We start from the raw sequence: 27,455 nt of genomic DNA on the forward strand, positions 1-27,455 counted from the left end.
GTTCGACTTCCGGTCCGACACACAATTGTAATGTACCATGAAGATTATTTGTACAGCTTTGACGAATTTCCGAATCACAGCGACCTTCCTGAAAAATGGAAAAACGTGAGTGCATCTTTTTTGAAAACAACAGTCGTGTCGTGGCAGCCCCGAAGACGGCAGCGTGACGTCTGCCGTGGCGTAACAAGATAGGCGGCAGCAGAGGGCGATTATGTGAGCGGGAGTGCAGTGGCAGTGGTCAGTGTTTGGTGGGAGCCGAGCGGCGGCGGACTCCACTGCACGCAGCGGCCGCAACAGTGAGTCGCCCCTCTCCACGCTAAATGTTACTTTCAGCTTCTTTTTTGTCGGAACATCGCTCTATACTGCGTACTTTCTAAATGACTGAAAGTTTTGGGATGTATAATTCTGGAACCGTGTAAACTGCACATTTCTACGCGAGACCCAGTAAGTAATAGATACCGGCGTCCAGTTTGAAGTGTTCCTTGACACCCGAAAGGCATTCGATGCAGTTCCACAGTGCCGCATAATGAACAAAATACGAGCGTACAGAATATCAGACCAACTGTGTGATTACATCTACTTCCACATCAATACTCCGCAAATCACCTGACAATGTGTGACAGAGGTTACTTCTGGTATCACTAACTGATCTCGCCTTTCATGTTTCACTCTCTAATGGCGCGTGGGAAGAATGACTGTCGGTAAGCCTTTGTATTAGCTCTAATTAATCGTATTTTGTCATCGTGGCCATTTCGCGAGATGTAACTGGGAGGAAGTAATATGTTTGTCTGCTCTTCTCGGAAAGTACTCTCTCGAAATTTCAATAGTAAACCTCTCCGTGATGCACGGCGTCTGTCTTGTAGCGTCTACCATTGGAGTTTGTTGAGCTTCTCTGTAACACTCCTTCGCCGACTAAACGATCCCATGACGACCGCCCCGCTCCTCGTTGGATCTTTTCTTCTGTTAGATTGAAGAGTTATTAGTAAACAAAACACACCCCATCATTCTTAACAGAGAGAAATTTTAAGAAGTAAAAGTAGTTTCGGGAGTGATACACAACCATTAGTGTTCACAGTATATACTGGGTGGTCCATTGATCGTGAACGGGCCAAATATCTCACGAAATAAGCGTCAAACGAAAAAACTACAAAGAACGGAACTTGTCTAGCTTGAAGGGGGAAACCCGTTGGCGCTATGGTTGGCCCGCTAGATAACGCTGCCATAGGTCAAACCGATATCAACTGGGTTTTTTAAAAATAGGAACCCCCATTTCTTATTACATATTCGTGTAGTACGTAAAGAAATATGAATGTTTTAGTTGGAGCACTTTTTTCGCTTTGTGATAGATGGCACTGCAATAGTCACAAACATATGGCTCACAATTTTAGACAAACAGTTGGTAACAGGTATGTTTTGTAAATTAAAATACAGAACGTAGGTACGTTTGAACATTTTGTTTCGGTTGTTCCAATGTGATACATGTACCTTTGTGAACTTATCATTTCTGAGAACGCATGCTGTTACAGCGTGATTTCCTGTAAATAACACATTAATGCAATAAATGCTCAAAATGATGTCCGTCATCCTCAATGCATTTGGCAATACGTGTAACGACATTCCTCTCAACAGCGAGAAGTTCGCCTTCCGTAATGTTCGCACATGCATTGAGAATGCGCTGACGCATGTTGTTAGGCGTTGTCGGTGGATCACGATAGCAAATATCCTTCAACTTTCCCCACAGAAAGAAATCGGGGGACGTCAGATCCGGTGAACGTGCGGGCCATGGTATGGTGCTTCGACGACCAATCTATCTGTCATAAAATATGCTATTTAATACCGCTTCAACCGCACGCGACCGAGCGAGGTGGCGCAGTGGTTAGACAATGGACTCGCTTTCGGGAGGACGACGGTTCAATCCCGCGTCCGGCAATCCTGATTTAGGTTTTCCGTTTTTCCGTGGTTTCCCTAAATCGCTCCAGGCAAATGCCGGGATGGTTCCTTTCAAAGGTCACGGCCGTCTTCCTTCCCCGTCCTTCCCTAATCCGATGAGACCGATGAGCTCGCTGTCTGGTCTCCTTCCCCAAACAACCCAACCCCCAACCTCACGCGAGCTATGTGCCGGACATCCATCATGTTGGAAGGACATCGCCATTCTGTCACGCAGTGAAACATTTTGTAGTAACAACGGTAGAACATTACGTAGGAAATCAGCATACATTGTACTTTAGATTGCCATCGATAAAATGGGGGCCAATTATCCTTCCTCCCATAATGCCGCACCATACATTAACCCGCCAACGTCGCTGATGTTCCACTTGTCGCAGCCATCGTGGATTTTCCGTTCCCCAATAGTGCATATTATGCCGGTTTACGTTACCGCTGTTGGTGAATGACTCTTCGTCGCTAAATAGAACGCGTGGAAAAAATTTGTCAGCGTCCCGTAATTTCTCTTGTGCCCAGTGGCAGAACTGTACACGACGTTCAAAGTCGTCCCCATCCAATTCCTGGTGCATAGAAAAATGGTACGGGTGCAATCGATGTTGATGTAGCATTCTCAACACAGACGTTTTTGAGATTCCCGTTCTCGCGCAACTTGTCTGCTACTGATGTGCGGATTAGCCGCGACAGCAGCTAAAACACCTACTTGGGCATCATCATTTGTTGCAGGTCGTGGTTGACGTTTCACATGTGGCTCAACACTTCCTGTTTTCTTAAATAACGTAACTATCCGGCGAACGGTCCGGACACTTGGATGATGTCGTCCAGGATACCGAGCAGCATACATAGCACACGCTCGTTGGGCATTTTGATCACAATAGCCATACATCATCACGATATCGGTTTAAGGACTGCGGCAAACTGTTTGCTGGCAAAATGTCTGCTTTAAATGTCGACTTTCAGGAGCAGTTAGCGTTAATACTTATTTTGATTTTGGTGCTTATCGATGCACGGACGCAGGATAAGGAGCAAAATGGAGAGGTCCCTGAACGGGTACTCTCTCTTTGTTGAACTGAGATTAGCTTTGGAACGAAACTTATTTTATCAGTGTGATACGTCGTGTTGAATATCACATTTACTTACTATTTGAAATTATATGTATTTTAGCAGTGATTGTAGCGCGCGACAGGCTTTTAATGGGATAGAAGAGGTATCTGGTGACGCATGTCGTGTCACGATACACACAACACTTGAAACCATCACCAGAGCCTCAGTACAGATATGCTTAAATGACGTCATTTTCCTCTTTAGGATATTGTGATTAGTTGGTTGAACATAGGAGATAAAAATTAAAGGGAAATGACACTGGTGGGCAAAACGCACGGACGAAAGTAACTTTCGCATGATTTGTCACCGCCTAGAAAAACAGCTCGATGAAACTTGAACCATACATAGAAAGAATTGCTACAGTGTATTGTATTGTGTATTAAACTGGGGACCTAGAAAAACGACAGAGAGGCTTCGTCCAGCCGTAGCCCTCAGTGGATCACAACCCGATAACAGGCTACGGCAGTCCACCCACCCCACCGCCGCCCCACACTGAACCGAGGGTTATTGTGCTCCGCCCCCCACCCCCGGGAACGTCTCATACCAGACGAGTGTAACCCCAAATGTTTGCGTGGTAGAATAATACGCGTATTTGGAGACGGTGTTTGCACAGCAGTCGCCGATATAGTGTAACTGAGGCAGAATAAGGGGAACCAGCCAGCATTCGCCGAGGCAGATGGAAAACCGCCTTAAAAACCATCCACAGGCTGGCCGGCACACCAGACCTCGACACTAATCCGCCGGGCGGACTCGTGCCGGGGACCGGCACGCCTTCCCGCTAGAGAAGCAGCGGATTAGACCGCGCGGCTAGCCAAGCGGACAGATTGCTACAGTACAGTACAGCTGATAACTGAAAGAAATACGCAATGAGACTAACAGAAATGACACTTTCATCCAAAGACAATAATCACACTCAAGTCACTGCCATTTATGATGGTCCCCTGGACATTAAATACGCGGGGCGCGGTTCTTAATAGGGTGTGTGATCACGACGGACGGCAACGCATGCTCTGAGACGTGGTCCCATGCCGGCCACAAGGTTCGTAATGACTTCCAGTCCTCACCAGGACTCGACTGACAATAGCTGTATGGTCGCTGGCGCATGCAGACGTGCCGCACTACGTCTCCCCAAAGCATCCCATGTTTACTCGATGGGATTTAAGTCGAAGGAACGGGCAGATCGTTTCATTCGCCGAGATTCTTCTCGTTCCAAGAGCTCCTTGACCTGCGCAGGTCGCGCATTGCCATCCGTAAAAATTAAGTCTGGGCTAAAAGCACACCCTTGAAAAGGCGCACATGGGGAAGGAGTGGAGTGTCACAATAACATTGACCAGTGAGTTTACACTCTTCAATGATTTGGAGGTCAGAACACCAATGCAACATTATGCCTCTCCTCGCTATAATTCCTGGGCCACCAAAACGATCATGTTCGACAATGTCCCTGAGTGAATTATTTCTTCCCACATCTCGGCATTTGAACCATTTTTGAACTTTGTCGTCGACGGGACGTTTAAACCTTATATTGTATTCATTCCTTTATTTCCCGACATTGCCCATTGAATGCAAGTGCCTCACAGAGATAAATGGTTGCAGTTGATTAAATTTGCGGATAATCCGGTGTATTGATGTGGATCGTCGTGATAACACGTAAAAACGTCCTTCATCAAAGTCCGTTGTTCTCCTTGTAAAGGCGAGAAAATATTTTCTGGCGTGACTTGTACGATTCACTTATCCCATACACAGCACAAATGTTTTCACCTGCCTTCAGCTGCCCCTGTGGCCGAGCGGTTCTAGGAGCTTCAGTCCGGAACCGCGCTGCTACTACGGTCGCAGGTTCGAATCCTGCCTCGGGCATTGATGTGTATGATGTCCTTATGTTAGTTAGGTTTAGGTAATTCTAAGTCTAGGGGACTGATGACCTCAGATGTTGAGCCCCATAGTGCTTAGACACATTTGAACCATTTTCAGCTGCCTTCGCTGCCTGTACCCCTTTATTAATGCAAAGAGAACAAAATTTCACATATATTGTACCCTGTTTTTGTTTCACACCCTGTTTTCTAAAGCTTAAACAACATTTCACCTAACCTTTAACCATGCAACATTCAACAAATCATCACAAGATTAATTATATAACCTCAAACAAAAAATGACGATTGATGAATGTACTTATAGCAACCTACGTGACGACATGCCCAACAAAACCTCCACGAACTGATATACCAACCTAGTTCTTCAGGTTGATTTTACTCAAAATGTTAGGTTACATACTTTACGTCACATGCTACATAAGCAGCAGTCACAATGCTGTTTTATACGCAATTATATCGAACGAAACGCAGTTTTCAGAAAAATAAATGGTGGACTCCACTCAGTATCTCAGCATTGAGTTTATTCTGTGTGAAGTGCACCACACAACACCACGAGCACTTCAACAAGAGATCAAGTCGAAAGCAACACCTCCTGTACGAACTTCTGAACCCTATAATGTTGCAATTTCGTGGAGTTCGACATTATGTGAGTTTACTTTAGTGACAACAAAATCATGTCGAAAGTATGCATTCGGTAGCCATGGCAGTGAATGAATGGTGACGCGGTCGACCAAGGAAATGAATATACTGAACAGACTACCCTAATGCACTTCCAGGGAGGTGAAATTGTCTCCAGTGTGGCACATCCTATGTGGCGAGAAAACTGTGAGCAAGCCATGTGTGGAGTTGAGGGGTGAGCGCCCATTTAGCCACTATCGAGTACGGTTGTGTGCGGAGCTCGCTGCGAATCTGCGAGTGGGACAAGCAGTCGGTCGTGTGTCGCTGTAACTTGTGAGTACAACAGAACCATTCAGCCATGGAAGCTCAGATTAGAAACTCTACGTTAAAGTTTTTGTTCCTGTTCGGATATGAAAGACCTAACGTGTTAGAAATCATCGACTGGTTAATCGAAAGATAGGTTTGCAAGATGATGATATTTACGGTTTTACATATGATTTCCTTGGTAATTCAGTATACGTGAAAGTCCAAACGTTGGACATGAACCAGGATTATGAAAAAGACAGGCGGTTCTACGAACTTTCTTTATTCGAATGGCGAATCTGGTCCAATTGCGATCAGCTGTGTTGCGTTTGGGTTTCGATATGTGCGCGCGCTCAACCTCCTTTTGAACTGAAGTTCGATCTAATCAGACAATCGTCAACTCCTTATGGCGCGGGTCTGGAGATTAGTGGTGACAGATGGACAGGCAATAAACCTTTCAATGTAGACAATAGTGTGCGAAATGTTGGAGTTGATCTTACTAAGCATATCCCGTCTTATATGACCGTTCGAAGCTTCAAAGCCTTAGTTTCTTACATGTATAGGGTGCAGCTCCACGGGTCATCTCAAGGCTAACTGTCCCGTGTAAAATCTTTAAGGAAGGATAATCAGGTGCTACTATCCGCTGAAGATAGACGAAATCAGGAAAGCCCGATGTATAGGCAAACGTTACCGGCCCCTTAAAGGAAAACTGGAATCGGAGGGATCGGACTCACCAAGTTGGGGAGAAACTGCAGAGAATCAGGATTCAGCTCGACGTAGAATGTTGACAAATATACAGAGTCCAGCGGCCAATTCACCATGTCCGCATCAGGTCTCGCACCCAGACCTTAGACGGTAGAAAGACACCTGCAAAGGAAACTAAATGTTTGTCAAACATTCCGAGGTTCCAAAAGCCCACAATTCCGGTGGTATTCAAGTGTTATCAGCAGATAGTGAGATGCTAACTGACGAGGACAAAAACCTTAAATTAATAGAAAAATTCCAAAACCAAGCTTCCGGTGGAGCCTACCCAAACAAGTAGACTAAACAAACGAAATGGCTAACTAGAACACAAAGCAAGAAGAGGGTACTGGAGTTAGAACGAAAACGGGCACGCACGAGAGAAATCTTTAAGAAATTTCAGACAGGCTAAAAGGCACCAGATGAGGTAATTTCGGTAACGGTTGCCATTCAGGATGGAAAGTCAGTATGCAACTGGACAATCAGACTAAGAAAATCACGGTAGCATCTTACCCGTATACTCTCAATCCGATCATATCTTGGTCGGAGGATACCGAACAACAGTGAATGTAATACTTAAAAGTTGGCGGTGGTAAATATCTCTCGGATAAGCTCGGTGATAAAATTACAATGTTCGAAAGACTATCTTTATGCAGCTAATAGAAATTCTCATATTACAAGAGGCTGTAACAACTAAAGTAGCGGATATCACAGATATGATGACATTATAAATATCGGGAATGAAGGAGGAACTGCAGCTTTATTCAGAGAAGGTAGTCAGTGCAGGGCGCAAGCCATTTCAGAAACTGTTGGGGCATAACAGTCCAACTACATGACATAATTTAAATTAACGTATATGTGTCGCCAGGGGCTAATGAAACGCGGAACAAAAATGACTTCTATCGAAATGGGACAGTTGAACCATTAACGAACGTTAGGGCTGCCACCAACCTAGCAGGAGATTTTAATTGTGTGTTACGCTACAAAGACCAGACAACTAATTTTGATTTGTATCAAGGGCTACAAACTTTAGTGAATTAGAATTGAAAGACGCGTGGACCTACTTGAAACCATAACTTACCGGCTGTACATAATTATGTTAGCAGTACATCAGCAGATAGATTAGATAGAGCCTATGTTAATAAAGAATTCCTATGCAGTTTCTTTGACTGTGGGATATGGCCTATAAACTTCTCCGATCATTGCACGTTCCATGTGTCATTCACATATAACCTACAAAAACCTTCTCGTGGCCGTGGGCTATGGTAAATTAATGTGTCGTTTAGAATGAGATTTTCACTCTGCAGCGGAGTGTGCGCTGATATGAAACTTCCTGGCAGATTAAAACTGTGTGCCGGACCGAGACTCGAACTCGGGACCTTTGCCTTTCGTGGGCAAGTTCAAATGGTTCAAATGGCTCTGAGCACTATGAGACTTAACATCTGTGGTCATCAGTCCCCTAGAACTCAGAACTACTTAAACCTAACTAACCTAAGGACATCACACAACACCCAGTCATCACGAGGCACAGAAAATCCCTGACCCCGCCGGGAATCGAACCCGGGTCGTGGGCAAGTGCTCTACCATCTGAGCTACCCAAGCTTCACTCAGTACCCGTCCTCACAGCTTTAATTCCACCAGTACTTCGTCTCCTACCTTCCGAACTTCAGAGAAGCTCTCTTGTGAACCTTGCAGAACTAGCACTCCTGGAAGAAAGGATATTGCGGAGACATGGCTTTGCCACATCCTGGGGGATGTTTCCAGAATGAAATTTTCACTCTGCAGCGGAGTGTGCGCTGAAATGAAACTTCCTGGAGGATTAAAACTTTGTACCGGACCGAGACTCGAACTCGGGACATTTGCCTTTCGCGGCCAAGTGCTCCTTGCCCGTGAAAGGCAAAGGTCCCGAGTTCGAGTCTCGGTCCGGCACACAGGTTTAATCTGCAGGAAGTTTTTTTTTACCGTGTCGTTATTGCTGGAAGCCGAATTGAAACGACGGCTACGGAGATGTATACGGGTGAATATATGTGCAAGTGTTGAGCAACTGAGCGCTCAAATGAACCAAGAGGCTACCGACAGCATTCATCGACCGTTGCTGCGTATGCGCCACCGCAGCAGGCACTGTCTTCATGCATCCATCATGACTGCCGTTAATGGGTGACGAAGGCTGGAATTTGGACTCCAGTACCACAACTGGACGTCCACTGAGTGGCGACAGATGGCCTTTTCAGACGGATTACATTTTATGCCCCATCGGACAGATGACCGTTGACGTGTACAGTTTGAAATTTCTGAAAGCAAACACCCTGCAACAATGGAGGGTGTGTTATGGTCTGGGGAATGTTTTCATCGAGTTCTCTGGATGATCTCGTCATTCAACAAGGCGCAATAGATCATGAAGGTGGTATCTGTTCCCTAAATAACAGATACCATTGATGACCATGCAGCTTCTCTAGAATGAAATGATAATTAAATCTAAACCCTTAGCTGCCGACAGGTGTTGTTGATGTACATCAATGGGGACAGCTGAAATTGTGTCCCCCGACAGGGACCTGAACCCGGGAGCTCCTGCTTACATGGCAGACGCTCAATCCATCTTTCTTTTTCTTTTTTTTTTTAAATCTCGTTTTGTTCGTTGTTGGTCGTTGTATTTGTTCGGGGCGGACGTCCCATGACGCTTGTTCTAGTTCATCGTTGATCGATTCACTTAGTTTTTTTTACAGAGGGCAGATAACCCTCTGACCGAACACGCTGAGCTACCGTGCCAGCCCCATCTGAGCCACCGAGGGCACAGACGATAGTGCGACTGCAGGGACTTATCCCTTGCACGCTTCCCGTGAGACCCACATTCCCAACTGTCCACAACCTACATTCGTAGTGTTTCTAATAGATATTTGCCCATTCACTCATTACTCGCGCCAGACTAAGCTGACGAGTCCCGTAAGAGTTCGGACAAAGCGTGCGCATTCGCACAGAAGAAGGTCAATGGCCGGGTGCCTTTAACTACATGAAGATGGTATCTGTTCCCGAAACAACAGATACCATTGATGATCATACAGCTTCTCTAAAATGAAATGATAACTAAATCGAAACCCTTAGCTGCTGATAGGTGCTGCTGATATACATCAATGGGGACAGCTGAAAATGTGTGCCCCGACCGGGACTCGAACCCGTGCTTACGTGAAGACGCTCTATCCATCTGAGCCACCGAGGGCTACCCGGCCATTGACCTCCTTCTGTGCAAATGCGCACGTTTTGCCCGAACTCATACGGGACTCGTCAGCTTAGTCTGGCGCGAGTAATGAGTGAATGGGAAAATATCTATTAGAAACACAACGAATGTAGGTTGTGGACAGCTAGGAATGTGGGTCTCACGTGAAGCGTGCAAGGGATAAGTCCCTGCAGTCGCACTATCCTCTGTGCCCTCGGTGGCTCAGATGGATAGAGCGTCTGCCATGTTAGCAGGAGATCCCGGATCGAGTCCCGGTCGGTTCACACATTCTCAGCTGTCCCCATTGATGTGTATCAACAACACCTGTCGGCAGCTAAGGATTTCGATTTAATGATCATTTCACAATAGATCAGCAGAAGTATACATCTATCCTTGGCGACCATGTCCAGACCTACATATAGGTTTTTATATCCTCTGCATTATGATATCTACCAACAGGACAATGCAACGTGTCGCACAGCTGCCAGTGAACGTACGTTGTTTGAAGAGCACCAGGATGAGTTTACCATACTCCCCTAGTCATCTAACTCCAACTCTAACTAACCCAATCGAGAATCTGTAGGTGGACCATGGATCCTCAACCGAGGAACCTAGCGCTGCTGGCCACGGCACTGGAGCCGGCACGGCTCCACACCTTCCAGAACCTCACTGACTCTCTTCCTGCACGTCCCGCAGCGGGTCCCTGTTGCAAAAGGTGGTTATTCAGGCTTTTGACAGGTGGTCACATTAATGTGACAGGACAGTGTACAATATGCGAAAGGCCAGGCATATTGACAAAAACAAATGGTTGCATATTATTTCTCCCGCCTGCAAGATCATTAAAAACAATCAGAAGTGCTTTCGGTAACATAATCAAATTGAAACTCTTTAAATCATCAATAACCGCAGTAGTCCGGGAACGCCTGGACTTGCTGTGTGCGCGAGACTGAAACAAGGACGAAATTACGGAGGAACGTACGTCATTATGTCATGTAACAACAGAGACACGCAGGGGGAAACAGAATAATAACCACGCTGGGAGACGGCTAAGGAGACGAACACGCTACCCAGACCGTAATAAGACAATTCGTGGCAAAGTACACTACTGGCCATTAAAATTGCTACACCAAGAAGAAATGCAGATGATAAACGGGTATTCGTTGGACAAATATATTATACTAGAACTGACATGTGATTACATTTTCACGCAATTTGGGTGGATAGATCCTGAGAAATCGGTACCCAGAACAACCACCTATGGCCGTAATAACGGCCTTGATACACCTGGGCATTGAGTCAAATAGAGCTTGGATGGCGTGTACAGGTACAGCTGCCCATGCAGCTTCAACACTTTACCACAGTTCATGAAGAGTGGTGACTGGCATACTGTGACGAGCCAGTTGCTCGGCCACCACTGACCAGACGTTTTCAATTGATGAGAGATCTGGAGAATATGCTGGCCAGGGCAGCAGTCGAAAATTTTCTGTATCCAGAAAGGGCCGTACAGGACCTGCAACATGCGGTCGTGCATTATCCTGCAGAAATGTAGGGTTTCGCAGGGATCGAATGAAGGGTAGAGCCACGGGTCATAACACATCTGAAATGTAACGTCCACTGCTCAAAGTGCCGTCAATGCTAACAAGAGGTGACCGAGACGTGTAACCAATGGCATCCCATACCATCACACAGGGTGATACGCCAGTACGGCGATGACGAATACACGCTTCCAATGTGCGTTCACCGCGATGTTGCCAAACACGGATGCGACCATCACGATGCTGTAAGCAGAACCTGGATTCATCCGAAAAAATGACGTTTTGCCATTGTGCACCCAGGTTCGTCGTTGAGTACACCATCGCAGGCGCTCCTGTCTGTGATGCAGCGTCAAGGGTAACCGCAGGCATGGTCTACGAGCTGATAGTCCATGCTGCTGCAAACGTCGTCGAACTGTTCGTGCAGATGGTTGTTGTCTTGCAAACGTCCCCATCTATTGGCTCAGGGAACGAGACGTGGCTGCACGATCCGTTACAGCCATACGGATAAGATGCCTGTAATCTCGACTGCTAGTGATACGAGGCCGTTGGGACCCAGCATGGCGTTCCGTATTACCCTCCTGAACACAACGATTCTATATTCTGCTAAAAGTCATTGGATCTCGACCAACGCGAGCAGCAATGTCGCCATATGATAAACCGCAATCGTGATAGGAAAAAAAAAGGGGGGGGGGGCTCTGAGCACTATGGGACTTAACTTCTGAGGTCATAAGTCGCCTAGGACTTAGAGCTAATTAAACCTAACTAACCTAACTACATCACACACATCCATGCCCGAGGCAGGATTCGAACCTGCGACCGTACGATCGCGCGGTTCCAGACTCTAGCGCCTAGAACCGCTCGGTTACCCCGGCCTGCGCGATAGGCTACAATCCGACCTTTATCAAAGTCGGAAACGTGATGGTACGCATTTCTCCTCCTTACACGAGGCATCACAACAATGTTTCACCAGGCAACGCCGGTCAACTGCTGTTTGTGTATGAGCAATCGGTTGGAAAATTTCCTCATGTCAGCACGTTGTAGGTGTCGCCACCGGCGCCAACCTTGTGTGAATGCTCTGAAAAGTTAATCACTTGCATATCACAGCATCGTCTTCCTATCGTTTAAGTGTCGCGTCTGTAGCACGTCAACTTCGTGGTGTAGCAGTTTTAATGGCCAGTAGTGTATTATAGGGACCATATAGACTGGCAGTTGAGGAACTTTTAACGCACATTATGTGGTGTCACCGCCAGACACCACACTTGCTAGGTGGTAGCCTTTAAATCGGCCGCGGTCCGCTAGTATACGTCGGACCCGCGTGACGCCACTATCAGTGATTGCAGACCGAGTGCCGCCACACGGCAGGTCTAGAGAGACGTCCTAGCACTCGCCCCAGTTGTACAGCCGACTTTGCTAGCGATGGTTCACTGACAAATTACGCTCTCATTTGCTGAGACGATAGTTAGCATAGCCTTCAGCTACGTCATTTGCTACGACCTAGCAAGGCGCCATTATCATTTGCTATTTATCTTGTGATGCATGTACCGTCAGACCGATGTTCACCAATTATGGATAAAAGTTAAGTATTCCAGAAGTTACGTACCTTTTTTGCTAGTCTCTATTCCTTTAACTGTTCCAGACCTCGCGCCAGCCTGCGTGAGCTTAAACGCGTGCCTTTCGGCTACCTCCTAGTGGCTTGGCTGTCTTGCCAAGTCACAACACATTAAGACAGGAATAAGTGAGGAAGACAGTGCCGACCTGTTCGAAAAAAATACTAATGATTTAAGAAAAATGATAATTAACGACGCTCCAAAGAAATAGTCAGCTGGTCCCGACGGACTCCTGGTAGAGTTTTACTTATGTGGAACATAACCGGGAATGAACTAAATTAAATGTATAGTGACCTACTAACTATCCAGTCATTACCTCCTAAATTCACGGAGGGGATGTTTGTGCTCATTCCCAAACAAACGAGCAGCAAGAAGATTCATGATTTAAGACCACTCAATTTACTTAAAGCTTATTTTAAAATCCTAAGTCAAGTTCTAAATAGCATGGATCAATGAAAGCTATCTTTCATTAGCGTTTATAGACTTTGGTAAAGCCTTCCATAAAATCAATCACGATTTTTTAATAAGAATCACGCAGTAAATAGGTTTCAACGAATACTTCTTAAAAGCTATACGCAAATACCGAGGTGGTATTTTTTCAAGAATTAAGATCAATGGGCAACTAACTGAGGCATTTCCAGTTTAACAGTCCAAACGCCAAGGATGGCATTGTATGCAATGACAGCTGAGCCATTGCCTTCGGCACTCGTACAGAAACTGTAATGCCTTCAGATTTTCAGTATTCAGTGTGTTACGGTTATGTTGACGACATAACCATTAATTTCTAATAGTGCAACGTGTGGTTCGCAAATATTCATGTACTTGTATGCAAAACTCAAACTACCGAAATCCAAAATTATGCATGTCGGACCTCACAACAGTGCAATAGTTGCTCACTGGCTAGACATAATTCAAGACAGACTCTAGTTCGGATTATGTTTGAGAGCGCAACACAGGTAATTGACCACACCGAAATGGGAGCAAAAACTTAATAACATCAGGGCCTTGCTGAAGGAATACAATGTATGATCGTTAGTTCAATTTGTAAAGGCATTGATCTTTTGCACCCTCCCCCCCCCCTCCCCCTGAACCATGGACCTTGCCGTTGGTAGGGAGGCTTGCGTGCCTCAGCGATACAGATAGCCGTACCGTAGGTGCAACCACAACGGCACAACGGAGGGGTATCTGTTGAGAGGCCAGACAAGCGTGTGGTTCCTGAAGAGGGGCAGCAGCCTTTTCAGTAGTTGTAGGGGCAACAGTCTGGATGATTGACTGATCTGGCCTTGTAACACTAACCAAAACAGCCTTGCTGTGCTGGTACTGTGAACGGCTGAAAGCAAGGGGAAACTACGGCCGTAATTTTTCCCGAGGGCATGCAGCTTTACTGTATGGTTAAATGATGATGGCGTCCTCTTGGGTAAAACATTCCGGAGGTAAAATAGTCCCCATTTGGATCTCCTGGAGGGGACTACTGAAGAGGATGTCGTTATCAGGTGAAAGAAAACTGGCGTTCTATGAATCGGAGCGTGGAATGTCAGATCCCTTAATCGGGCAGGTAGGCTAGAAAATTTAAAAAGGGAAATGGATAGGTTGAAGTTAGATATAGTGGGAATTAATCAAGTTCGGTGGCAGGAGGAACAAGACTTCTGGTCAGGTGACTACAGGGTTATAAACACAAAATCAAATAGGGGTAATGCAGGAGTAGGTTTAATAATGAATAGGAAAATAGGAATGCGGGTAAGCTACTACAAACAGCATAGTGAACGCATTATTGTGGCCAAGATACATACGAAGCCCACGTCTACCACAGTAGTACAAGTTTATATGCCTACTAGCTCTGCAGATGACGAAGAAATTGAAGAAATGTGTGATGAAATAAAGAAATTATTCAGATAGTGAAGGGAGATGAAAATTTAATAGTCATAGGTGACTGGAATTCGTCAGTAGGAAAAGGGAGAGAAGGACTCTGACCACAATCTATTGGTTATGAACTGTAGATTAAAACTGAAGAAACTGCAAAAAGGTAGGAATTTAAGGAGATGGGACCTGGATAAACTGACTAAACCAGAGGTTGTACAGAGCTTCAGGGAGAGCATAAGGGAACAATTGGCAAGAATGGGGGAAAGAAATACAGTAGAAGAAGAATGGGTAGCTTTGAGGGATGAAGTGGTGAAGGCAGCAGAGGATCAAGTAGGTAAAAAGACGAGGGCTAGTAGAAATCCTTGGGTAACAGAAGAAATATTGAATTTAATTGATGAAAGGAGAAAATATAAAAATGCAGTAAATGAAGCAGGCAAAAAGGAATATAAACATCTCAAAAATGAGATCGACAGGAAGTGCAAAATGGCTAAGCAGGGATGGCTAGAGGACAACTGTAAGGATGTAGAGGCTTATCTCACTAGGGGTAAGATAGATACTGCCTACAGGAAAGTTAAAGAGACCTTTGGAGAAAAGAGAACCACTTGTATGAATATCAAGAGCTCAGATGGAAACCCAGTTCTAAGCAAAGAAGGGAAAGCAAAAAGGTGGAAGGAGTATATAGAGGGACTATACAAGGGCGATGTACTTGAGGACAATATTATGGAAATGGAAGAGGATGTAGATGAAGATGAAATGGGAGATAAGATACTGCGTGAAGAGTTTGACAGAGCACTGAAAGACCTGAGTCGCAACAAAGCTCCGGGAGTAGAAAACATTCCATTAGAAGTACTGACAGCCTTGGGAGAGCCAGTCCTGACAAAACTCTACCATCTGGTGAGCAAGATGTATGAGACAGGCGAAATACCCTCCGACTTCAAGAAGAATATAATAATTCCAATCTCAGAGAAAGCAGGTGTTGACAGACGTGAAAATTACCGAACTATCAGTTTAATAAGTCACGGCTGCAAAATACTAACACGAATTCAATACAGACGAATGGAAAAACTGGTAGAAGCCGACCTCGGGGAAGATCAGTTTGGATTCCGTAGAAATATCGGAACATGTGAGGCAATACTGACCCTACGACTTATCTTAGAAGCTAGAATAAGGAAAGGCAAACCTACGTTCCTAGCATTTGTAGACTTAGAGAAAGCTTTTGGCAATGTTGACTGGAATACTCTCTTTCAAATTCTGAAGGTGGCAGGGGTAAAATACAGGGAGCGAAAAGCTATTTGCAATTTGTACAGAAACCAGACGGCAGTTATAAGAGTCGAGGGACATGAAAGGGAAGCAGTGGTTGGGAAGGGAGTGAGACAGGGTTGTAGCCTCTCCCCGATGTTATTCAATCTCTATATTGAGCAAACAGTGAAGGAAACAAAAGAAAAATTCGGAGTAGGTATCACAATCCATGGGGAAGAAATAAAAACTTTGAGGTTTGCCGATGACATTGTAATTCTGTCAGAGACAGCAAAGGACTTGGAAGAGCAGTTGAACGGAATGGATAGTGTCTTGAAAGGAGGATATAAGATGAAAATCAACAAAAGCAAAACGAGGATAATGGAATGTAGTCGAATTAAGTCGGGTGATGTTGATGGTATTAGATTAGGAAATGAGACACTTAAAGTAGTAAAGTAGTTTTGCTATTTGGGGAGCAAAATAACTGATGATAGTCGAAGTAGAGAGGATATAAAATGTAGACTGGCAATGGCGAGGAAAGCATTTCTGAAGGAGAGAAATTTGTTAACATCGAGTATAGGTTTAAGTGTCAGGAAGTCGTTTCTGAAAGTATTTGTATGGAGTGTAGCCATGTATGGAAGTGAAACATGGACGATAAATAGTTTGGACAAGAAGAGAATAGAAGCTTTCGAAATGTGGTGCTACAGAAGAATGCTGAAGATAAGATGGGTAGATCACATAACTAATGAGGAAGTATTGAATAGGATTGGTGAGATGAGAAGTTTGTGGCACAACTTGACTAGAAGAAGGGATCGGTTGGTAGGACATGTTCTGAGGCATCAAGGGATCACCAGTTTAGTATTGGAGGGCAGCGTGGAGGGTAAAAATAGTAGAGGGAGACCAAGAGATGAATACACTAAGCAGATTCAGAAGGATGTAGGTTGCAGTAGGTACTGGGAGATGAATAAGCTTGCACTGGATAGAGTAGCATGGAGAGCTGCATCAAACCAGTATCAGGACTGAAGACCACAACAACAAACAACAACATGTTTTGCACAATATATCATGTCGCAGCAGACTTGTCGATAACGCACATGACGGTGCAAAAAATACTAGCTGCAGAGTGTTGGCCTGTACAGAAAGAAAATATTTTGAAAGTACCATCCCATATGGTGACTTTGCAGAGAGATAAGGGAGGACTAGCAACTAAAGATGTTAAATCCAGATGCGACGCTCTGCTCCTAACTCGAGCTTTCAAAATAATATGGTGGGCATTACAAAACTATCAATCGTCTTGTTAGTTCCTGAAGACAGCAACGCTCCCATTAATGTAGCACACATTGACACCAGCCTAAAGTAAGTCCGAAAGTGCTATATATGAGGTGTGCCCAATCGAAAAGGAGACCTTTGCTTTAGAGGCATAATTTGTAATCAAAGTGGGTGGCTATGTTTACAGAGAGATGGTGTGGTGGTATTTCCAGTTGCACAAGCGGAGTTGACGGCTTCGCAGAAATTTTTTTCATTTCTGAAGAGTTGTTTCGGCAGTTCGTTGCATGATGGATCCCTGCCAATCAGCACAAAGAGCGGTTTCTTCTCGCGGAAGGGTAGCATGCTTCACAAATTTATCGCAAGATGGTAGAGGCGTATGGAGAACAGTGTCTCATACGATGCCCAATGGTTCAGTGGTGTCAGCGTTATGAGGCGTTATCTGTGGCCAAGAGGACCCCCGAGCTCCACCAGAAATTTCGATGGGAGGTCCTGGAAGGTGTTTCTTACAGCCCCGATATTTCCCCAGGTGACTCGCATATCTTCGGCCCCCTTAAAACAATCTCTGAAACGCCTGAGATTCACGTGAGACAAGGAATTGCAGGGCACAGTGAACAAATGGATCCGTCAGTAACCCAGGAGCTTCTACACCGAAGACATCCACTCACTTCCTGCGCGTTTGGATCGACATTTCAATGTCAATAACAATCATGTATAGCTGTACTGTTTCTCATAAGCTGTGATTATAATACTGTTACTAAAATTTCTTTACATATACCTGTAGTCTCCTTTTCATTTGGACACACTTTGTAGTCTGGACCTATACGGGGTGATTCCTTGATGATGTTACTTTTAGAGATGATAAGAAGGGTGAACGTATCAGTTTGAGGTAAGGAACACTCATCGGGAAACGACCAGCGAAAATCATTCTGATACCTCTGACAGTGGAAAAAATACACTGGTGCTGTTGTTGTTAAGACTGTACGGTAGGCAACTTTCAGTGACTAGTAAACATGGGCTCTAAATTGCAAACCATTATAGCTGTGAGCACTTGTTCTGCTGGTGCTAAAAGTGGCAATTGTCTTTCCATAAAAATAAGCATAAGGTCACCCACATGAGCACAAAAAGAAATCTGCTAAATTTTGATTACACGATGAATTACAAAAATACACTATGTGATCAAAAGTATCCGGTCACCCCCAAAAATATATGTTTTTCGTATTAGGTGCACTGTGCTGCCACCTAACGCCAGGTACTCCATATCAGCGACCTCAGTAGTCACTAGACATCGTGAGAGAGCAGAATGGGGCGCTCCGCGGAACTCACGGATTTCCAACGTGGCCAGGTGATTAGGTGTCACTTGTGTCATACGTCTGTACACGAGATTTCCACACTCCTAAAAATCCCTAGATCCCGTGTTTCCAGTGTGATAGTGAAGTGGAAAAGTGAACGGATACGTATAGCACAGAAGCGTACAGGCCGACCTCGTCTGTTGACTGACAGAGACCGCCGACGGTTGAAGAGGGCTGTAATGTGTAATAGGCAGACATCTATCCAGACCATTAAACAGAAATTCCAAACTGCATCAGGATCCACTGCAAGCACTATCACAGTTAGGCGGGAGGTGAGAAAACTTTGATTTCATGGACGAGCGGCTACTCATAAACCATACGACACGCCGGTAAATGCCCAACATTGGACAATTGAACAGTGGAAAAACGTTGCGTATAGTGACGAATGACGGTACACAATGTGGCGATCCGATGGCACGGTGTGGGTATGGCGAATGCCCGGTGAACATCATCTGCCAGCATATGTAGTGCCAACAGTAAAATTCGGAGGCAGTGGTGTTATGGTGTGGTCGTGTTTTTCATGGAGGGGCTTGCACCCCTTGCTGTTTTGAGTGGCACTATCAAAGTACAGGCCTACATTAATGTTTTAAGCACCTTCTTGCTTCCCATTGTTGAAGAGCAACTCGGGGATGGCGATTGCATCTTTCAACACGATCGAGCACCTGTTCATAATGCACGGCCGGTTGCGGAGTGGTTACACGACAATAACATCCCTGTAATGGACTAGCCTGCACAGATTCCTGATATGAATCCTATAGAACACCTTTGGGATGTTTTGGAACGCCGACTTCGTGCCAGGCCTCACCGACCGACATCGATATCTCTCCTCAGTGCAGCACTCCGTGAAGAACGGGCTGCCATTCCCCAAGAAACTTCCACCACCTGATTGAAGGTATGCCTGCGAGAGTGGAAGCTGTCATCAACGCCAAGGGTGGGCCAACACCATTTTGAATTCCAGCATTGCCGATGGAGGGCGCCACGAACTTGCAAGTCATTTTCAACCAGGTGTCCGGATGCTTTTGATCACATAGTGTATAAGGGCTGTCGATTCAGCTAAATACTCGGAACTAAAATTACGAACGGCTAAAACTGGGAAGATCACTTACATAATATTGTGGATAAGACAAACCAAAGACTGCATTTTATTGATATTTAGAAGATGCAGCAGGTCTACTAAAGGAACTGCCTATACTGGACTTGTCCTCTGCTGGAGTACTGCTGCGCGGTATGGGTCCACACCAGACAGGATAGAAGGGCGTCATTGAAAAAGTCGAAAGACGGGCAGCTCTTTTTGCATTATAGCAAAACAGGGGAGAGAGTGTTACGGATTGATAAGCGAGTTGTGCCGGCAATCATTGAACCAAGGCGTTTTCCGTCGTGGAGAGTTTTTTCACGAAATTTCAATCACTAACTTTCTCGAATTCGAATGGTTCTGAGCACTATGGGACTTAACATCTGTGGTCATCAGTCCCCTAGAACTTAGAACTACTTAAACCTAACTAACCTAAGGACATCACACACATCCATGCCCGAGGCAGGATTCGAACCTGCGACCGTAGCAGTCGTGCGGTTCCGGACACACTAACTTTCTCCTCTGAATGTGAATATATTTTATTGTGTCCAACCTTCAAAGGGAGAAATTATCATCGTAATAATTAAGAGAAATTAGAGCCCGTACAGAAACGTTTTAGTGTTCATTTTTCCCACTTACTGTTAGTGTGTTCAACGGTAGAGAAATAGTCTCATGTGGTTCGAAGAGCCTTTTGCCAGGAACTTAAGTGTGAACTGCAGAGCAATCATGTAGATGTAAATGTAGAGGTTCGAAGGAAGGAAGATTGGGTTTAACGTCCCGTCGACATCGAAGTCATTAGAGACGGAGCCGAAGCTCGGATTGTGTCAAAGATCAGGAAGGAAATCGGCCGTGCCCTTTGAAAGGAACCGTAGCGGCATTTGCCTGGAGCGATACAGGGAAGTAACGGAAAACCTAAAAGTGGATGGCTGGAGGCGGCTTTGAACCGTTAAATATTCTATACTGTGAATCGCATCTCTTTTACTGCAACCTCTTAGGTTCCCATATTTTTGGAGGAGGTAGTATGGACCAAAACGAGAAAAAAGTGTCTAGTAAACATGCACTCTAAATTGAATGCCTTAAGAGCTTTGAGCATTTGTTCATTTTCGATACTGTGAAACACATCTCCTCTATTGAACAAGTGCTCATAGCTCTTAAGGGATGCATTTTAGTGCCCACGTTTACTACGTATTTTTTTCTTTTTTTAGTCCATACTAGAGCCTCCGAAATTTGCTTACCCTACTTTCTTAGCAACAACAATTCCGGTACATGTATTCCACTGTCAGCGGTATCAGAACGATTTTCGCTTTATAACTTTCGGCCCTGTCGTTTCCAACCAGGGTTCTTTACCTCAAATTGATACATTTTGCCTTCTTTATCATCCCTGAAAGTTTGTCACATCATCACGGAATACGAAACAACCCTATATAAAAGTTGCTCCGGCACAAACCAACACCAGCTGTCTGTGATTGTGTTATCAGAAATCATCAGAAAAACCCGAGAGAGATGTAATATTCTGCGAAAAACTGGACGAATATTTGGAAACTCATGAACACTGTCTCACTACCAACTAGATTCAGCGCCGCGTGGTACGATGTAAATCAAATCATACCCATAGCGGAAAATTTATACAAAATTAAATAAAAATCTTGAGTGTTTTGTGTTCCACAGCTTTCATATATTTAGTAAAGGACGTCTCCTATACACTATGAGTTACACTATAAATGTTTATTTGCCAAATCCGCTTTTCGGCTTCGTAACCCGTCATAAGAGGAAAATTATGTACCGTTATATCAGTGACATGCGTGTCAGTTAAAGCGATAGGATCTGAAATATGTCCTAAGATCAGACAGTAGTAACATACGTGATAGGAGAGATTTCAGAACATTTCGTATTAACTGACACGCATGTCACTGTATATGCCACTGACCGCACTGCAGTTCCTTCTTTAAATCCTCGCACGAACGAAAAAATGGCTGACATCGAAATAAGTGTCCAAGGAATAGAAAAGCAACTGAAATCACTCAACAGAGCAAAGTCCACTGGACCTGACGGGATACCAATTCGATTCTACACAGAGTACGCGAAAGAACTTGCCCCCCTTCTAACAGCCGTGTACCGCAAGTCTGTAGAGGAACATAAGGTTCCAAATGATTAGAAAAGAGCACAGGTAGTGCCAATTTTCAAGAAGGGTCGTCGAGCAGATGCGCAAAACTATAGGCCTATATCTCTGACATCGATCTGTTGTAGAATTTTAGAACATGTTTTTTGCTCGCGTATCATGTCATTTCTGGAAACCCAGAATAGATAGTGTCGGAAGTTCCATGCGGTTTTTCGCGGATGATACTGTAGTATACAGAGAAGGTGCAGCATTAGAAAATTGCTGCGAAATGCAGGAAGATCTGCAGCGGATAGGCACTTGGTGCAGGGAGTGGCAACTGACCCTTAACATAGACAAATGTAATGTATTGCGAATACATAGAAAGAAGGATCCTTTATTGTATGATTATATGATAGCAGAACAAACACTGGTAGCAGTTACTTCTGTAAAATATCTGGGAGTATGGGTACGGAACGATTTGAAGTGGAATGATCATATAAAATTAGTTGTTGGTAAGGCAGGTGCCAGGTTGAGATTCATTGGGAGAGTCCTTAGAAAATGTAGTCCATCAACAAAGGAGGTGGCTTACAAGACACTCGTTCGACCTGTACTTGAGTATTGCTCATCAGTGTGGGATCCGTACCAGGTCGGGTTGACAATTAGCAAACTCAAGTGGCAGACTCTGCAAGAGAGGCGCTCTGCATCGCGGTGTAGCTTGCTGTCCAGGTTTCGAGAGGGTGCGTTTCCGGATGAGGTATCGAATATATTGCTTCCCCCTACTTATACCTCCCGAGGAGATCACGAATGTAAAATTAGAGAGACTCGAGAGCGCACGGAGGCTTTCCGGCAGTCGTTCTTCCCGCGAACCATACGCGACTGGAACAGGAAAGGGAGGTAATGGTTCAAATGGCTCTGAGCACTATGGGACTCAACTGCTGTGGTTATCAGTCCCCTAGAACTTAGAACTACTTAAACCTAACTAACCTAAGGACATCACACACATCCATGCCCGAGGCAGGATTCGAACCTGCGACCGTAGCGGTCGCACGGTTCCGGACTGCGCGCCTAGAACCGCGAGGGAGGTAATGAGTGGCACGTGAAGTGCCCTCCGCCACACACAGTTGGGTGGCTTGCGCAGTAGAAAAATAGCTGTAGATTTAGATGTAGATGATGGATTAGAAACCAGACAACCGGTTTTGGCAAATAAACATTTCTAGTGCAGCTTACGGTGTGTAGATGTCCATTTAACAAAATTAAATTGAGACTATCCCCTTATTGCGACAAATGTCAACTTGTAGCAGTCGTAATCCCCATGATTACATGTGAAAATAAAACCAAAATTTGGATCTGAACTAGGAAGAAAGTAGCACTCGTAAATTGAACCACAAAACAGCTGAAGAAGTACAGCGGGACTAACTTTTAGCCATCCACAAAGAATAAAAGTTATTCGTGGCTAATGGGACATTTTGTATTTTACGTGATAAGAAACATAACGGCAAACTTACAAGGGTAAATGCCTTATATTGCAGAAGCACATTTTAAGTTGCAGAACAATTATAAATATTTGCTTTGGTCCCAAACATTCTTATTTGTTGCCTCATCGGGTTAACATAAATAACACAAGCGTTGATTTTAAGAGGTGGGATACTTATTATTTTCTCTTCCATTATTTCTCAAGAAAGACTATTAAGTTGATAATGCAATGTAAACCGCTCTAAAAAGAAGAAAATATTCAGGAGTCGAATTTTGTTTCACACGATTCAAGACGTAACACTTTGCTTACAGGCATCATGTGGCGCAAAGTGGAAAACATCTTAGGACCGAATATAAAGTTTTATTCGTTAAATTTTAGTGTTATTAGAACAGGGAGAAATGGCACACTTATCTATTTTATCTTGTATATACTAAGACAAGGATGTAGAAAATTATGTGAAATTCTTTTTAAAGAAAAGTGGTCTGCTGGACTGATGGTAGCATTGTCTGCCCATACGCTGCGTTCGATTCCAATCTCTGGCGACCACGAATTGCCCCTCTTCACCTTTAGTAACGCCAAGTGAAGAATGTAGGCTTACACGATGGATCAGAATCCACATTAACTATGACGTGCCTTTGCTACTGACTGAAAGAGAAGCTGAAGTCGTGGCAAGCAGAAGTTCTGTCAACAGGAAGATTTCTTTCAAAAGGAATTTTATTTCACTTAATAAACCAATAATTACGTGAGGTCGCAGGAGTCTTACGTCTCTTTGTATTTGAACATGAGATTTCTAAAATATTAGATATGGACCCGGATCCAAACTCCGATCTCCCTTTTTGCGAGATAAGACCACTTCAGGACGGTACCGTTCCATCATGTCGTTGCTTTACAAGATTCCAAACTGATGAAGGTGTCCAAGAAAGGTACATCTCTGGGTTTGAATCCTGCACAAGAATTTTTTTCATGCCCTTCAAACTCCTAATGCTGTGTGAAAAATATTTTGGTTTTTAGCATCTCTTCATGCACATGTTTGTTTCTCAAGAACTGATCGTTGCCGCGAAAATGACGTGCTGGATCTCTGCAGTGGAGAGTACGATCTGCCTACCACACTTATGTGCTCAAGACACAAATGAAATGCAAACTGGTGTAAACCTAATATCGTCTTAACCCAGCAAATTGCTAATCAGAGTATTTGAAAATGCTCTGTGATCTCAAGATTATGTTGAATGCAAATGACAGCAATTCTCATTAATAATTTCTCATGTAAATTAATTAAATTTGCTACCACAAATACGTATTGTTCCGTGTAGATGCAACGACTTTACAACGAAATGTCATTATAGTAAGAGCACAATTCAGTTATGCACAAGAAATCTGTCAAATTTGTAATTTATTAGAGTTGACTGATCTAGGCTGTTATAGCACAAAAAAGTGAATAGAATACAATATTTTTAATTTATCATTTTATTTTCTTCCAGTTGCATCACAATTAGATGAATAACAATTAGTTGTCTGCACAAAAAGTGAATGACGATTGGCTATTTGAAGCTGAAAGCAAGACAAAATTATATCAGGACAAGTCTAACAAATTCAGTTCCACAATGGAATGTAGGTGAATGTGCACAAAATTATAATTAAATGATTGCTTGATTGGAGCTCACTTAGGACAGATTGTTCTGCTCACAAGGGGTGATTACCTCATATGGAAGACTGCTGTGGAATTGCGACTGGCTTTTCAAATCTGTGCAGCTCCAAATGCAAGTTAAAACTAGACCCAAGATCCTAGTAAGTAAAACATCTGAAGAAGCAACAGAGATTGTAGAATAGACATCGAAAACTATGAGCTGCTCAGAGCAAAGAGAGCGCTAGTGCTAAGAAGCAATACTTACTCGAAGGACTCAGCAAAAACTGCGCCAGCCTGTGACCAGGCTCATCTGCCTCACGGTCACACGGCTGCACACTGTCTCTCCGTCTTCCTGACTTCCTTCTCTGCTCCCAGAAACCCATGGCTTGGAGGGGAGGATTCACAACTTCCGCACAGCTATGTCCTAGAATTATTCTCAACACGCTAAAACGCAGAGAAAGCCTGCCAAAACTTCTCCATTATCACTTACTGTATGTACATTAACTGGCCAGAGGTTGGTATACTGTATGTGGCGTGTCACCGGTAACTTGTTCAGACATTCGCGCCATGGCGCCTATGGTGATGACCCATCTGTCGTCTGGACAGTTAGAGTCTAGAATTTTCTACCCTGAAAACGGCAAAATGTTGGTGTCACAAGTTTGTATCAGTCGACAGGATGTGCAGATTCGTCACGCCAGCAATACAGAGGGAGACCTGCAGTTGCTCTGCCCATGCCACCTTGTGAATAACGGAAATCGGCAAACCAGCAGCCCACCGAGAGATCATTGGCCGTCCTGTATTCAAAGCGCTGAGACCACCCAGGTCCCTCTCCACGTCTTCTCAGACACGACCCCAGGGAAGAAATATTCACGAATCTTACTCCAGAAGCCGCTAGCAATGTATTTGCCTCCAGCGCAGTTAAGAACATTAAGCTGCCGATTTTACTTATTGCATGAAAGCGATATGTGACAGTTCTGTCACAATTCTCAACAATAATACAATTATGGTAAATGCCAGACACAGAACTTGTGAACACAACACATGAGGTTGAAACATGTCACTTCTAGCTATTGGTGAAAAAGAGTTTGATAGTCAACAACCACGAAATGTGCAGGTTTCGACATCCAGTCAGCACAAAACTTTCGAGCACGTTATTCGTACTTCAAACAGGTGCACAGCTCGCTACAAGAAAAGTAAACCGATATTTAATCTCTATTCGTGGCTAGTTGACATCAGAAATAGGTGTCAGGTTGTAATTTCCAGTAAGACTAAAATTTTTCGTCTCTTCATTTCAGTTTCAAAGATCTCACTACCGTCGAAAAATATTCGATATATAACATCTGATTTTACGTAATAAACAACCAAGTAAGGTGCTGAATTCGAATCCGTATCCAACACATCATTTTGAGTCACGTTGTTTCAAGTTTAAACATGCATATACTTTGTTATTTGTAAAAGAAATAATATTTAAGATTTGAGATTTTGTGTCAACGCTTGGGACGGCAATTCCCCAGTCCAGCTGCTACAATACTCCGACCAATGGTGAGGGATTACACAGAAGTTGCAAGGAGTCCATTACTTGTTCCTGGATGCCAGGTGCAGATGTGAGGCTGTTAGACTGTCCTTGGTGCACAACATGTCTATTTGGCCCTGCGGTGGTCATATGTGGCCCTGCAGCCTCGATGACGAGTACGCGTGCCTTCCTGTTCCTGTGCGCTCTAGCATCGAGCGTACATCCGAATGCTTCACGAATCTGGATATTGCATGATTCGACCAGCCTGCTAAAAGGAGACCCACAATGAAGCCCTTCCAAACCTTCTCACGTGCTGATAACGTTGACTCACACGAGCTACACTGTGTCTCTCTGTCCTTCGCAGGGATCAGTCAATATCTGACGCTATTCATTCCCCTTGTATACCCCATCAGGCCTGGTAACAATACTAAACACAAACAACACTAATGCAGTATAATGACCGTTCTACCCGCCACAGCAAGTTGCAATTCCAATCATTTACGTATCTGCCAATGTATGAACGTACATTCACATTCGAAAATATCTTCTGGATGCTTCACTCTTTTGCTAGGTAGTGTATTTTAAAGGGGATGCCACTGGAGTAGGTGAATAAATACAATTACACTACTGGCCATTAAAATTGCTACACCGCAAAGATGACGAGCTGCAGACGCGAAATTTAACCAACAGGAAGAAGATGCTGTGGTATGCAAATGATTAGCTTTTCAGAGCATTCACGCGAGATTGGCGCTGGTGGTGACACCTACAACGTGCTCACATGAGGAAAGTTTCCAACCGATTTCTCATACACAAACGGCAGTTGACCGGCGTTGCCTGGTGAAACGTTGTTGTGATGCCTCGTGTAAGGAGGAGAAATGCGTACCATCACGTTTACGACTTTGATAAAGGTCGGATTGTAGCCTAACCCGATTGCGGTTTATCGTATCACGACATTGCTGCTCGCGTAGGTCGAGATCCAATGACTGTTAGCAGAATATGGAATCGGTGGTTTCAGGAGGGTAATAAGGAATG

At 44.3% G+C, this 27,455-nt stretch overlaps 1 protein-coding gene across 1 annotated transcript in view; it reads left to right on the top strand.

The window, feature by feature from the left end:
- Positions 1-254: 254 nt before the first annotated feature.
- LOC124555990 (organic cation transporter protein-like) overlaps positions 255-27,455 on the top strand; it is a 349,132-nt gene continuing 321,931 nt past the window's right edge. Inside the window, exon 1 of the mRNA XM_047130035.1 lies at positions 255-296. The gene's annotated coding sequence lies outside the window, so the exon portion shown is untranslated. The remainder of the gene's footprint in view (positions 297-27,455) is intronic.

This window comes from Schistocerca americana, chromosome X (assembly GCF_021461395.2).
Source record: "Schistocerca americana isolate TAMUIC-IGC-003095 chromosome X, iqSchAmer2.1, whole genome shotgun sequence".
NCBI classification, from domain to species: Eukaryota; Metazoa; Arthropoda; class Insecta; order Orthoptera; family Acrididae; genus Schistocerca; species Schistocerca americana.